The 16070-nt window shown below is 37.2% G+C and overlaps 1 protein-coding gene across 3 annotated transcripts in view; it reads left to right on the plus strand.

The window, feature by feature from the left end:
• The window catches only part of KHDRBS2 (KH RNA binding domain containing, signal transduction associated 2), a 564684-nt gene extending 549306 nt beyond the window's left edge, over positions 1-15378 (plus strand). For 2 of the 3 annotated variants that reach the window (XR_011471859.1, XR_011471861.1), the window contains 2 exons: positions 7623-7713; positions 15214-15378. The gene's annotated coding sequence lies outside the window, so the exon portion shown is untranslated. Of the gene's footprint in view, positions 1-7622; positions 7714-12457; positions 12612-15213 lie in introns of all 3 variants that reach the window. The other variant, XR_011471860.1, reaches the window with a different exon arrangement.
• The last annotated feature ends 692 nt before the right edge of the window (positions 15379-16070 follow it).

Here is a 16070-nt window from a genome sequence, read left to right on the forward strand (position 1 = left end):
CTTCTACATCACTGAATTTAATGACTAAGGTAGAGCAAGGCTGATGTGGCTCAGTGGTTGAGTGTCAACCCATGAAATAGGAGGTCATGGTTCTATCCCCATCAGGGCACATGCTGGGGTTTCAGGCTGAATCCCTAGTAGGGGGCATGCAGGAAGCAACAATTGATGTTTCTCTCTGATCATTGATGTTTCTCTTTCCTCTCCCTTCCTCTCTCTGAAATCAATAAAAACATATTTTTTAAAAATTACTAAGGCAGAATAAGCATTCATAAATACTTCACAGCAAAAAAACAAACAAATGGAAAGCATAAAAGATCATGAAGGTTAATTGAGTAATATAAACTTATATCCACAAAATGATTCTGACATGTGGTGGTACAATATCCTCTACTTCCTTCATTATGAAACAAAATTGATTGTAAGACATAATTAATAAAAGATTTTTCAGTATAAAAGGTAAATAACCAGAACAATTTTGTGCTCTTGATTATGAGAAGCATCCTGATATTAAAATTTAAAAATGTAATGTGCCTTACAATTTATTTTTTAAAATGTATGTGTACAACGAATAACTGAACTGAATTAATTTCTATGGCTGGGAGGAATGGTTAATGAATGTTTTAGAATTCTGTATTTATGCTAAGTAATTATCTATGATTATATAACTGTAGATAATTACATATTAACTTACATAAACATATGTTTTGATTTATTTATCTCTGTTTGTGAAAATACTGACTAAGGTTGGCCCCTCTTTGAGATATAAACAAGTAAAATTATAGATTTCAGTATAAAAATCCAACACACCAATTTATTGTTGCTATCAGTATACATATATTTATAATAAATTATTATTTACACAATGCTTTCACAATCATTTCTCAGTGATCTTACTTTATCATTAGATCTATAGCAGTAGAGGTTATAAAGACAATAGTAGTTGCACATTTAAATATATACCATATATTTAAGTACTCATTTTCTACTTGTTCTTTATTTCTTGATAAAAGTTAGACACAAAGGAGTACAAATCCTATATAATAAAAGCCTAATATGCTAAGTGTCTGGTTGACCAGTCAGCCACTCAACCAATAAAAGCGTCATATGCTAATGATATGCTAAGGCTGCTCAACCTCTTGCTATGATGTGCACTGACCACCAAGGGGCAGACTCTCCGACCAGTAGGTTAGCTTGTTGCTGGAGTCTGGCCAATCAGGACTGAGCGAGATGGGCCAGACACGCCCTGGAGCCCTCCCACGGTCCCTCCCCAGCTGGCCAACCTGCCATGACCCTCTCCAGCCCTGATCGTGCACTGATGGGGTCCCTCTGCCTGGCCTGCGCCCTCTTGCAATCCAGGACCCCTTGGGGGATGTCAGAGAGCCAGTTTCAGCCTGATCCCGCAGACCTAGGGACCCCATTGGTGTACGAATTCGTGCACCAGGCCTCTAGTACCTGATAAATCTTTCTGGTTGTGTAGGTGAACAAAGTGTGTTTTTTTGGAAGGTAAAGATTGTATCATGGTTGTCAAGGAACCTCATAAACTTTTCTGACCATATTCAAAAGCCAAATTACAAAGGCCATATACTTTACAACTCTGTAAGTTAAAGAAATCAGAATAATTATCTTCTTCATAATGGACAGATCAATAATATGTACTACAGCACCTCTCTGTAATTCCCAAGTACTATCCTATACATTTGTATAACAAAAGTAATACCCACATAAATGTTTGTTTTCTTATGTAATAAATGATCCTCTAGAGCAGAGGTTCTCAACCTGTGGGTCGCAACCGCTTTGGGGGTCAAAGGACCCTTTCACAGGAGTTGCCTAAGACCATCGGAAAACACATATATAATTACATATTGTTTACAGTAGCAAAATTACAGTTATGAAGTAGCAACAAAAATAATTTTATGGTTGGGGGTCACCACAACATGAGGAACTGTATTAAAGGGTCTCGGCATTAGGAAGGTTGAGAACCACTGCTCTAGAGGTAAGAAGGAAATGGTGTATTTGTTTTAAACCACACAAAAAGCAACACAGGAGAACAAAGGTAGCTATTACCTGAGGGACAGACACATCCTGTGCAGATCTGGCCCTTTCTACTCCTCTGGATCTGGGAGGGCTCTCCACACCACCTGTTTTAAGGTTCCCAGTGCTCTGGGAACTTTCTAGAGTTTACTGTGGAAACAAAACAAAACAAAACAAAACAAAAACACTCTGTTTACAGCACTGTGTGCTCATTCACATAACATTCCTGTAATTCAGTGGTTCTCAACCTTCAGGCCCTTTAAATACAGTTCCTCATGTTGTGACCCAACCATAAAATTATTTTCGTTGCTGCTTCATAACTGTAATGTTGCTACTGTTATGAATCATAATGTAAATATCTGATATGCAGGATGGTCTTAGGCGACCCCTGTGAAAGGGTCGTTCGACCGCCAAAGGGGTCGCGACCCACAGGTTGAGAACCGCTGCTGTAATTGGAAACTACCAAAAGGACAGATTGCCTTTGTGTGGAAATATGAATGATTTCTAGCTGGTCTGCAGGAATTATCCAAGGTCATGTCATTATCAGGTGACTGGACATGTTTCGAAGCACTGTGCATGGACCGACTCATTTAATACTTTCAACAACCTCCCGAATAGGGGTTATGGTATCCCTATTTTACAAATAAGGAAACCGAGGCTTAGATTAAATAACTTTCCATAATCATACACTTGTAAATGTCACACTCAATAAAAACACAAGAAACTGTACAAAGCACAAAAATGTGTGTGTTATGGCAAGGACTATGAGAGATGCATTACAATGATCAGCCTTAATAGCACAGTTCTACTTACCTGGATAATTAGGGGTGTTATCAATGGTTATATAAAGAAAGGGTGATCCATTATTTAAAGATTTGGGAACATAAAGTTAAACACTTTTTTCTTGTCAAATATTTCTGAACCTTTAATATGCTGTTATACTTTATGTCCCAAGAGGGAATGTAGTTTTCCCAACAATTTGACCACAGATCTCTCCTCTTCCCCCTTCTAAATACAATAGCATCTTATGGGGCCAACACTCCAGGAAATGCTTTGGAAAATACTGACATGAATATTAATAAGGTTATCTATTGCCAATACCAAATCTCCATGGACTACTTAAATACCACATTTATTCATGAAAACATTCTCCCTCATCCCCAGAAGAAATGTGTTTTTTTTCAATCTTTTTTGCAATTTCTGATCTATAGTTAATGATATAACCTGTAACTAAAGAACTTTTAAAAAATATTATATATATGTAAAAATATATAATTATATATTTATGTGTATATGTATGTATATCGGAAAACACATACACATAAACACCAGAATTTACATATTCAAAATGAGCTCTCTTCCATGGGGCCAAATAACTTTTTAAATTCCTTTTTGGAGTTGGCTTTAAAGAATTAAATTTTAAGTATCCCAATGATGTTCTCATCTTAGGATTGAAGAATTTCTGGAAAGAACCAAAACTATCTGGGACAAGTTGAAATTGAGACTACCAAGTAATGAAATTTACTTTCTTGTGAGACTTAGAAATTGATTCTAACATATATATATATATATGAATATAATGAATATAATTACATTCTTTAAATAGGGATGAGGGTGATGTCATGCCTATTTTGGGGAAGAAAATGCAACTTATTATATTAAGTGAAAGAATAGATATAGATAGATATAGGCATAGGCATAGATATAGATATAGATTAGATATAGGTATAGGTATAGGTATAGGTATATAACGTCAACAAGTTAAATATGTGAAACCCTTGGGTATAAGATAATAAGTAATAAAATAAATAATGAAAATAAGAAAGTGAATTCCTGCATTGCAGGTAAAAATGAAAAATAAACTTCACAGCAAAAAAAAAGAAAAAGAAAAAGAAAAGAAAAAAGAAGCTTCTGTTGTCAAAGTAGGGGCTGTGAAAGGGAGGTATCTTCTGTTTGAGCCTTTTTCTTTTTTGTCCCTTGGGTATCCTTGGAGTTATATTTGCTAAATCCTAGGGCTTCCCTGAAACATTTAATATTAGAAAAGTGACTGTGTTTCATTTCAGGCAAACCTGGATTTGAATCAGACCGTTTACAGACAAGTTACCTAATCTCTCCAAGTCTCAGTTTCAGTTTTCTCATCTAGAAAGTTATTGAATTGAGATTAAACATGACAATGCAAAGAATGCACTTGGTCTAATGCCTGGCACAGCCCCTATTTAAATGGTGACAATGCACTGGGTAACTAGATTTTAAACATCATAATGTTTTAAATTTGTGAAAGCACTGTTTTGCCTTGATTTCTAACTGTCTTTGCATATACTTTTGTAATATCCCTCCACCAGCCTTTTAGGCAATATTTATTAAACATGTTCTAAGCACAGACCACTCTGCTAAAGATTAGGGACACAGAGATGAAATAGATAAGTTGTGTCCTGAAAAGCTTATTGCTGAATGGAGAAATTAAGCTTATACCATGTTATAATACAGTGAGAAGAAAAATTCCCAAGAAAGATAGAACTCTGTAGAAACTTACAGAGTAAGAGGCCGATGCTGACAAGGACCAGGAGAGCCTTTGGGGAGGGTGTCTCAACTGGAAATGAATGGAAAGAGATGCGTTAAACAATAGGAACACTAATAAGACAAAGAATTGAGGCCCAGAAGTATAGAGAATTTTCAGGGAAGGGCTAGCTACTGGTTCTATTGGTTCACAGTTTTTAAAAGAAGTCACAATTAGATTCTACAGATTCATGAGGCCTGAAATGCTGAGTGAGCAAAAGTTGACCTTTATTTTTATATATGTATAAGCAATGGTGAGCCACTGAGAGTTTTGAACATGGGAGTGGTATGATAAGTGCTATATTTTAGGAAACATAATCTGGAAGTACCTGATAGTGTGTGTTGGAGAGGAAATGATTAGAAGCAAAAACCCACAGGAAAGCTTTGATGTAACCCACAGAAAAACGGAGGTGCACCCCTGTCAATGGAAGAAAGGGCATACTGGTGGTAGAAAGCTGGGAGTATAGAGGACTTCTTTCAAGGTTGTGTTTCTTTATCAAGCACAAGAATATAACAGATTTTATACTCTTTGGGGGGAGGTGTGATTTGGGGCATGCTAATGGAGGTAATCAAGGTTAGAGGCTTTGAATCCTTTCCTGAACAAATGCTAAAGACCTTGTCTAGGAAAGTGTCAACAAAGATGCAAGGACAGGAATGAGTATGAAAAACTTGACAATAGCTAAGTCTAGTGTTCTGTTTTCTGTCCCTGCCATCTTTCTTTAGCATTTTCTACTTGGCCAAGTCTATGACTTACATAAAAACGTACCTGATTTTTGGAATATCTGTTAAAGGAAAGTTTATTCACAGCATTTGCCTTCCATGACATTGATGATGAGTGGATCCAGTTCAGCAAATGAGGGGGAAAAGAATTCTTTGCTTTTTATAAGGTTGTTGGTCAATCTCAGAATAAGTGAGTAAGTCATTTTGGGTTAGTGGTTGACTACTTCACTATTATACAATCATGAATAATAAAAATGGGGTCCTTAAGGATAAAAATTAAGACTCACTACCAAATAGTCTTCTGTGGCATATGAGGAAGTAGGATATTGTGCAACTACTGTAATGGTTTTACATGTTGAATTGGTTCTAAGTGTTGGGTTAAACCAGCAGTGGGCAAACTATGGCCCGCGGGCCGGATCCGGCCCGTTTGAAATGAATAAAACTAAAAAAAAAAAAAAAAAAAAAAAAAGACCGTACCCTTTTATGTAATGATGTTTACTTTGGGAATTTATATTAGTTCACACAAACACTCCATCCATGCTTTTGTTCCGGCCCTCCAGTCCAGTTTAAGAACCCATTGTGGCCCTCGAGTCAAAAAGTTTGCCCACCCCTGGGTTAAACACTGTAAATGAAAATTTATTCAAGTTACTGGAGTCTCTTATAGGTAACATCTTAATGACTGAAAGATTATTCTGCTACTGTGAGAGTGATTAAAAGGTTACTCTCCTACAACACATAACATATTTTTTAATTTTTATGGAAATATTATTTAAACTTACACTGAAGTAGGGAGATGTAACATAATGAACACTATGCATCCTTAACACTGCTTCAATAATTATCAATATTTCATCAAACATAGTCAACTGTTTTATTATCTCTCATACTTTTTATTGGAATATTTTAAATTAAACATTTAATGTGTAAATAATTTAGTATGTATTTCTAAATGATAAGAATTATTTTTGACATAATGAGCATGTATTTGTCATAGATCCTAAATATCATCTATTACTCATTCCATATACACAGGTCTCCAAATGTTGTTTCAAAGATGCTCCTTTACAATTAGTTTGTTCAAATCAGTATCTTAACAAGGTCCACATATCCCTTTTGCTTATGTCTTCAACAGTCCTCCCTTAATTTTTTCTTCATGTTTATTTATTGGAAAACAAATTTAATTTCATATTTTATAACAAGTTTTTCTACACTATTTCCTACTTCTAAAGAAAAACCATAATTCATTCAACAGTTATTCAACTACTGTATAATGAACAATTGCTATGTTATATATAGGATAGGGTAGTGCTGTTGATAGTGATTCAAAGATGTATGTGAATCATGGCCTCTACTATTAGGACATTACAATCTGGAGGAAAGGGAAAAATAATACTGCACAAATATAATGACAACAACATAACATAGAATTAAGTGGTATAAAATACTATAGTTCTAAAGGCAGAGGCATTGTTTAGAAGATAAAGGGAGCCTTTTTAGAGAAGTTGGCATGTAACATAGATGATTTAGAGTGACCAAGTCAAGAGGCAGTTGGATTTTAAGAAGGGTAAAAAGAGAAAATTTATTCCATGATTGAAAAACCTAAAGAAGAAGAAAAAAAGAAGATAAATCTTAGAGGTGAAGGAAGTAATAGATACGTTCAAAGGATTATATATGAAAAAAACTTAGCTGCAACTGGACATTTGTGAGCTTCACAGACAGATAGGGGGCAGAGGAGGAAGGATCTTAAATGCCAGGCTAAAGAGCTTGAACATGTCCTCAAGAGCAGAGAGCCGTTAGCTCCATTCATTTTTCCAAATACTGGAGATTCTTGACATGATGTAAACATAGATATTCCATTAGTCAGCAAAAATGCATCAGCTTTTTACACAAGGAAATTTCAAAACTGTTTATTCATTCCAATAGCAATCATTTTCAAGTATTTATAGCAAGTTGGCAAGATAATTTAATGTTTTATTTTGCCCAAAAGCTATTGATGCTCTACTTAGAGGAACACAAACAAATTGGAGTTGATTTAACCAACACACACTACCTAGCAGCTGAGAGGTCTTCATAAAGCAAAGATTAATTGTTTGTGGCATAGTATAAAACAACAACAACTCTACCATAGGAGAAGTAGATGATGATGCTATTAAAGATAGATGTACTAGCCCTGCAAACCTCAAGCTCTACATTTTTCATCTACTATGGAAATATAGTGAAGTTTGTAATATGTTTGAGTTTGAGTGTTGTCTTTTTTTTTCTTTTGGCCTATCAACAATAAACATATATTGACCCATACATTTTCTCTTTACCAGCATAATGTTAATTGACTTTCATCATTAAAAGATCCTCAAATGACAACTGAATTATCCAAGCCTTCAAAAATGTATACATTGAACTTGGTTGGTAAGTATTTTCTTCTTGCATGTTATCTACACTAATAAAAGACAAACATGCAAATTGACCGTACCTTTGCTACACCTTGAGCCACACCCACCAGCCAATCAGAGTGACCATATGCAAATTAACCCAACCAAGATGGCGGCCGGCAGCCATGAAGCTGGAGCGAGCAGGAGGTTTGGTTGCTCCAGTGATGGAGGAAGCCAAGCATCCCGCGGCCGGCTGTAGCCTCCGCAAAAGGCAACAAAGTTTCAATTATAGAAGGTAAATAAATCCCAGAATAAAAAAAAAAAAAGAAAAAAAGGAGAGGCTGGGAGCTTCCGTCGCGGGGAGCTTGGCCAGCCTGAAAACGGCCCTCAGCCCCTCACCCAGACTGGCCAAACCTCCATGGGGTGAGGGTACCCACTGGGGCGGGGGCCGCACTCAGGCTGGCCAGGCATCCCAGTGGGGAACCCCACCCTGAAAGGGGTGTGACCAGCCTGAAAACAGCCATCAGCCCCTCACCCAGGATGGCCAGTCACCCCAGTGGGGACCCCCACCCTGAAGGGGGTGTGACCAGCCTGAAAACAGCCATCAGCCCCTCACCCAGACTGGCCAGGCACCCCAGTGGGGACCCTCACCCTGAAGGGGGTGTGGCCAGCTGCAAACAGCCATCAGCCCCTCACCCAGGCTGTCCAGGCACCCCAGTGGGACCCCACCCTGATTCGGGACACCCTTCAGGGCAAACCAGCCGGCCCCCACCCGTGCACCAGGCCTCTATCCTATATAGTAAAAAGGTAATATGCAAACTGACCCTAACAGCAGAAAGACTAGGAATGACTGGTCACTATGACACACATTGACCACCAGGGGGCAGATGCTCAATGCAGGAGCTGTCCCCTGGTGGTCAGTGTGCTCCCACAGGGGGAGTTCTGCTCAGCCACAAGCCAGGCTGATGGCTGCCAGCACAGCAGTGGTGGCGGGAGCCTCTCCCACCTCCTCAGCAGCACTAAGGATGTCTGACTGCAGCTTAAGTCTGCTCCCTGCTGGTAAGTGGACATCCCCCAAGGGCTGCCGGGCTGCCAGAGGGATGTCTGACTGCCAGCATGGGCCCGATCCCCCAGGGAGCGGGCCTAAGCCAGCAGGTGGACATCCTCCGAGGGGTCCCAGACTGCGAGAGAGCACAGGCCGGGCTGAGGGACCCCCCCGAGTGCACAAATTTTTGTGCACCGGGCCTGTAGTTCTTTAATAAAAGATGATCAATGTATTCCATATCATATAGATTTTAAGATATTTTTGAGTGTCCACATATACCAGAGATTGTGCAAGACTTTTGAGGAAATAACATTGTGCATAAAATATGGTCCTGGTTTCCACAGGCTTGTCTTCCAGTACAGATGAGTAACATTATAGGCAGGATTGAAATAGAGCTGTCAAGTTGCATTGTTAGGGTTTTTCAGCTGCCATTTTGAATCAGGTCATTCTCCGTGGTGGAGACCAAGCTTGTATATTGTGAGATGTCTTGAAGCATCCCTGGCCTCTACCCACTGGACACCAATAACACCTTCCAGTTGTGACAACCCAAGATATCTCCAGCTATTGCCAAGAACTGAGTTAAAAATCACTTGCAATTTTCAACCACTATATTAGATGGAAAGTCCTAGGTATATTTTGCTAATGAATATAACTTCTAGTTGGAGAAACCAAGTAAAGTCCATGGAAGAAAGGGTGGCTGATATGAATAGGTTGAAAAGAAGAGAGAAATTCAGGACTAGAGAAGATAATGATAAAGTGGCTAAACTGATGATGGGAAGCCAAGTGGATAAGTATGAATTATGTTCCAGAGTCATGTAGCACTGGGTGGTTAGTAGAGAAAAACTGATAAAGTAAAAAAGCAATTAAATTATGGAGGTCCTTGGATATAAAATAAAGAGAGATGGTTTTCATTTTGTAGGGAGGCCATTTGCACATAGAAGTGAAATGAATAAAGCATCATTTTGGAAATGTTAATATGGCAGTTCTGGGCAGAATGATTTATGCAAATAAGAAAGTTTATTTTAGGTCTGGGACTCAGTTAAGGACATAATTTGGCAGAAATTGGAGAATATATTTGTGAGAGATGTATTTCCCAACATGGGATGAGAGAAGAAAAACTAGTGAAGAAGTCTATAACTTGCTTCTATGTTTGATCTCATAAATTGTTGTTGAAATTGTTTTCTCATAATACAGTTGACACTTTATAACAGAGCTGATGGGCAGATGTGCCCAGATTCTCTGGGACTCCATGAAGTGGAAAGTTATAACTGATGTTGCAGAGTTGTGAAAACAAAGATAATATCATTCTCAAAAACAACTCTCCATTGACATAGAAACTAGGAATCTAAGAGTTTAAATAATGTCCTTCAAGAAAAGTATTCAAGTATTCTAAAGGGTTCAAATGTATGCTTAGTAAATTTACTCTTGATTGTAACTACACTGTTCATTTTCTCTGAAAAGATTTTCTATCCCTTTGTACATTAAAACCTCTCATGAACAGAATGGCCTGGGGTAGGGTGGGAGCTAGGTAGAGGGGGACCAGGGGAGGGAGGAATGGGGGACATCTGTAATACTGTCAAAAATAAATTTTAAAAAAAGATTTTAAAAATAAAAATAGGGAGAAGAAGAAGCAACTGTCAAATAGAATGTCATCACTTCCCCTTCACCCCCACATCTTCCATTCTTGCCCAAATCACCTCTGACTTACTAGTAGATCTAAGAAAGGAGCATTTTCTGAAATCACAGAGACTTTCTATCCTTTGTTTGCCAACAGGTTAGTATACTTATTTTAGAAACTCCTAAGCTTCCATTTTTTAGATTATGACACCAAAAAAATTTAAAATGTTGGTAGACACCAAACAATTAAAATGCACTCTTTGAAAAACATAGAAGCAGGGAAGCAATAAGAGACTAACTGAATAGAAAGAAATGCACACCTAGGGAAACCATTGGAAAAATTTAATCTCAGGCACAAAAATCCTGATTTTGTTAAATAAGCAAACTCTAGTTTCATAATCAGGGAATTAAGTATTGGTGGAAATTCAAGAGAGGTTTTTTTTGTGTGTGTGGTTTTTTTTTTTTATTCCTGTCAGCTAGATATAAAATAGATGATAATTGGAAGAAACTTGAATAAGTGAAACAAGGTAAGAGGCTGCTGCAGTAATCCAGATGTTGCTCATTTATCAAAAGCAGTTTCTAAGTATCCTCTGTATTAATAGCACTTTATGAGATACAAATTAATGCTTACTTGAACTAGGGCAGTGACTACAGAAATGGAAATGTCCTACTGAATATTAATAAAATGACAAAACCGGCTCAGTGCCCATTTTTTTCTTGAGGTTGTTATTCCTACACTTATCAGATTTTACATATTTGAAACAAATCCACACTTTTGGGATGTTTTCCTGAAATAAGTTGCATTAAGAATCATGGGGAGAAGTTTGCTAATAGTTGCCAATCAACTGCCTGTCAGTCTGTACCGATATGACATATTTTCTGAGTTAAACAGCACCGAGTGCTAAAGATGAGGGGGAGGGAAAAAGGTAGGGAGCAGTGCCACCCCTCCAGGTTTTAGCAAAGGCTCTATTTCTGTCAATCACCAGAAAATTAAAATCCTTCCTGGCCTGCAAGAATGTTTTTAGTGAGTGAGAGTGTGTTTATGAAAAGAAATGAATGAACCAAATGGCCACGATTATTGATTCTTTCTGCCCTTGTGGCTTTAGACTAGAAGTGGTTTTCAAGGGTCCCAAAAGCTATTTCCAATTTTTTTTCCCTTAATTTGATCTGCAGCATTATGGATGCCCTCAATCTAGCCACATCTGATCTGTTCCATCAGGCCATTGGGAGTGACTGTCAATTAATAAAAAGACTGCATTTAAAAGCCCTTTTCATCTTTCTATATAATTTAAAATGTATATTGAGCTAAATAAAAAGACAAAACACCTGGATTGTCACAAAACTAAATTTTAGCCCCACTTCTGACTGCGGCTTAAAGCATGAATCTAAACAAATCTAAACTATCAAAAAATCTAAAAATGTTGTTGTGGTTGAGAAGTAAAACCTCTCAGTCATTCTCCCACCTTATCAACATAATATTCGCCATTGGAAATGTTTAAGTAATATTAATTACAATTAAATGGCTTTTGATAATTTATAGAACTGTTAAGTGCTATAAATGAGTTTTCTTTTATGTAATATGAGTATCTCGATCTATAAATTAATATACTCTTTTTATAAAGAACTGTCCCTGGGCTCAGGGTTTGTTTCCTCAGTCCAATATTTGGTAAGCCTTTGTTGATAACATGTTATGTGTTCTGTGTTGTACAAGGGACTGGGCACATGGGGGTGTGTAAGATGAGGATCCTCTTTCTTCAGGTGTTGACAGTCTAACAGGGGTGGGCAAACTTTTTGACTCGAGGGCCACAATGGGTTCTTAAACTGGACCGGAGGGCCGGAACAAAAGCATGGATGGAGTGTTTGTGTGAACTAATATAAATTCAAAGTCAACATCATTACATAAAAGGGTACGGTCTTTTTTGTTTTGTTTTGTTTATTCATTTCAAACGGGCCGGATCGGGCCGTAGTTTGCCCACGGCTGGTAGGAGAAGAAAGACAATTAACCTGGTACATGCAGAAAATGTAAAAAGTACTACCATAGAGATGAGCACTTAGGAGAATATGTAAGTCAGAGTAGTAAAGGTTTTGTCTTGTAATGATGTTTGTTTCCTTTTTCCAGCATATTAAAAATCCTAACAAAAACCTTAGCAGTTTCCTATGCAAAATGGCAATGTGAACACGTGGCTTCCATAAACTGTTCAATATTCTCACAGTAGTAAAAGGCTTGAAGGGATCTTCAGTAACTACAAGTTTCATTTACATAAATTCATCAGGTATTTTCCATATTTTGACATTCCTAAGAACGCTTTTAAAACCTACCGCATTTTGTTTGGGGAGTATCTTTCCTAGTCAAAATTCTTGTATTTTCCCCACTCTGTTTCTCTCCCGATTTTCCCCTAAATAAGTCGAGAAGCATTTATTTTCTGTGGCTGGTAAATATGATTTATTGGCTTTTGGAAGAAAAAAAGAAGAAAGAAACACTGAAAAACCTGTGGTGCATTTTCTGCTTCAGTAAATGGGTCACACTTTGTCAAATTCTGACTATATTAAGCTTTTGTGAAGTTCTGTTTTTTGCAAATACTAGGTTGCTGCATTGGATATCGAAGGGCAATTTATTTTGTTCTAAGTAGGCTTTTACTCAGTTCATTTTTTTTTTTTACCTCAAATCATGAATACTTCAGAAAAGATAAATCAGATAAATTAGAATGCTTAAAGAAGGAGAATATTATTTTCATTTACATTTGGGCAAGTGCACGCTGCCCTGCATATTTGGAGATGGTTATTGCAAACTGAGACTCGTAAGATACTGACTTGTTAATTTTCTTGTGGCAGTGATGAATTTGAGGTGATCCATCTCTGAGAAAAATGACCCTGTCAGAAAGTAGCTTCTATGAACGGGAAGATCAAAATTTGCCATCCTCATAGAAACTGAACCTAAATCATAGCCACCAACAATTATTACTGCAAACAAATAAAGGTAGAGAGTAGATATAATCAAGAGTATGCCGTTCACAAATGATTGCTTAAATGTTTTTAAATTGATCTGAACATTTACTTTTTGATTCTAAACTATTTTTCAAAATTGTCTTGCTATCACCTTGTTAGGATGAGTCTTTCTCAATTAAAACAATAACATACAATACACACTCAAATGCAAGATATATTTTTGTTCTAGTAAAGTGCCCAGCACAATGTCTGGAATATTATAAGTGTTCGTTAAATATTTTCTCTCTCCTTTTTTCCATTTATCATGATAAACTACTTTAAGTTGGCTTAGTTATCATCTCATATGAGGACTAACCCCAGTGCAAAATAACCCACTCTTTTCCAAAAACCACTTGGTATTAAAATAACATTTACCAATTATTAGGTATGTTAAAATTTGTTTTCACTCACACATTTATACTGGCCATGCATTATTTGGTGCCAATCTTTTCACAAACATAGTCATTCTTGTTTTATTTTAGAACATTTTCATAATGCTGAAAAATAACAAGGGCAGCAACGTTAAAGGAATAGATAAGCGTGTAAGTGGGCATTAATACCTTCATCCTGGAACCAGCTTCACCTTCTTCTCTTTTTCAAATCCTCTGTTTACATCTCCAGAGAGTTTCATAGTCCTGAACAAGTTATCATTTGGGTGCTCCTGTTGATTGATTCATGGCTTTCTTCTCTCCTCTAGTTTCAATCAAATGGTCATCCCTGAGCAGAAAACATTTGAGAAAAACTTGGAACTCATACACACATTCTGACAACGTGTGCTCTTCCCCATGACCAGCATCCTAGGTCTTCATTGCTTCACACTTAAGTTGTTGATAAAAACAAATTATTAGCTCACTTCCCTGCCTTCAGTCTTCCTTTCACCTAATTGCCCTACTGACAGAGAGCCTTAGAAACATTTCTGCCATATTATTGCTTCCAGTTTAACATCTCAAATGATTCCCCATTTCTATCAAATAAAATTCCCCAGTTTGATATTCATTTCAGGGCCCAATACAAACTCATCTTTGAATGCCTCTGGTTTATGACTTGTCACATTTCAACAGATAGTCCTGTACATAAAGTCACAAGCATATATATTTGATATTTAAACTTGTCTCAGTCACTACTTTTTGAAAGTGCTTTCTGTCCCTGATGTGGGTGAGGTACACCTCCCCTCCTAAAGTACCTTCAGCAAATACAACAGAGAATGGAACAAACTGTATTGTCATTTTTTTGCTTATTTGTCGGTATCCCTTCATTAGGATGTAGGTTTCTTGTGAGCAGAAATATGTTCTATTCATCTTTCTTCAACTTTCTAAACTTGCATCAAAGTTAACTTCTTTGGAAATAGTAAGATGGTCATAAAAAAAAGGAAGAGATGTGACTTGGAGCTCCCAATATGAAGCTGAAAATAATTTGTTTCTAAAGCAATACTGCTTCTTACGGAGGAGCCTAAAAAGCCACAGAATCAAGAGACAAATAGGCAGTATATGCAGAATTCTGAAAGTCTGACATATGGATTCAGCACTCAAATCAGTTGCCAGGACCATGTACCAAACTCCAGGATATTGTTATCTGGGACTGTTTATGTCCTCTATACACAGAGCCCCTGATCTTCCCTCTGGATGACATAATTAGATCTGTTCCCTGCTTGCCTCTCTTACCACCGTGCCCTGGCCACTCTCTTCTCTGGTCCAATATCTGAGGATCCCTAAGACAGAAAACTCATTTCATTAATACCTATTCTAACACTTCTTCATTTTAGGCATCATTTCAGAATTTACTCTGCTCTGCAAGCATGCACCACACTGTTGTTATAATACAACCTTTTACTGCATGTGAGAAATTTCCTAAGAAGCATTTCTCAGTCATGTCCCTCTGGTTTGGTTTCAGGTCCTTTCCTCCAAAGACAATCCTGTTCACCATGGAAGACATTGGAACCTCCAGTAGTTGGAGCTGAGGGTCTTCATCAGAAAGCAATCATTCACCTCTGTTTTAGCCCTACCTTTCATTCCTGATATCAACTGTGGTCCAAGTATGATCTTCAGTAACCAGACCCTGTCATACATCTATAAAATTTGAAAATAAACAAGTGTTTAAAATATGTACATGTCTACATTTCTTTCTACTACTCTGATTTCTTGTAAGCTAAACATAATGCTTAACAACTCATTCAAGAGGCAGGAATATGACAGTAAAAAATAACAACTTCTCAGTCACCATCTCACGTTATAGACCATTATACCATTACAGAAGTACATAGTTTTGTTATCCCTTTGAGTTGATAGGAGTTCCTACTGTTTTTAAATATGTATTGACCTGCAAACCTACAAATGGTGGAAAGTACTATTTGAGAGAAACCATTAACTGAGGTGTAGGGATATGAAAACACTACAAGATTATATTTGACAAGGCAAGATGTGTAAAAATGTATTTCCACTGGCAGTAAGTAAAAATAATGTGGGATCTTACAAGGCAATTTGAAATTTATTAGATAAGACTTCCCAGAGAAGTAAGTTTTCACAAATCCCTTTATCTTTATTTTCAAACACATTCATCTTTATTCACAAACTAGATGTGCTGGACTTTGAAATCCAGCTTTATAACATCCCAGTATTATTATGGATCAGTCACTTTCGGAACATATAAACTTCTTTAAAACAAATGTAGACCAAATGCCCCAGAACTCACTTGCCCAAAGGTTTAGTGAACTCCCTTTAGTCACTTTCACAATTTCATTTTTTAAAAGG

This window comes from Myotis yumanensis, unplaced genomic scaffold (genome assembly GCF_028538775.1).
Source record: "Myotis yumanensis isolate MYYU_CA2020_CCGP unplaced genomic scaffold, mMyoYum1.0.hap1 SCAF_6, whole genome shotgun sequence".
NCBI classification, from domain to species: domain Eukaryota; kingdom Metazoa; phylum Chordata; class Mammalia; order Chiroptera; family Vespertilionidae; genus Myotis; species Myotis yumanensis.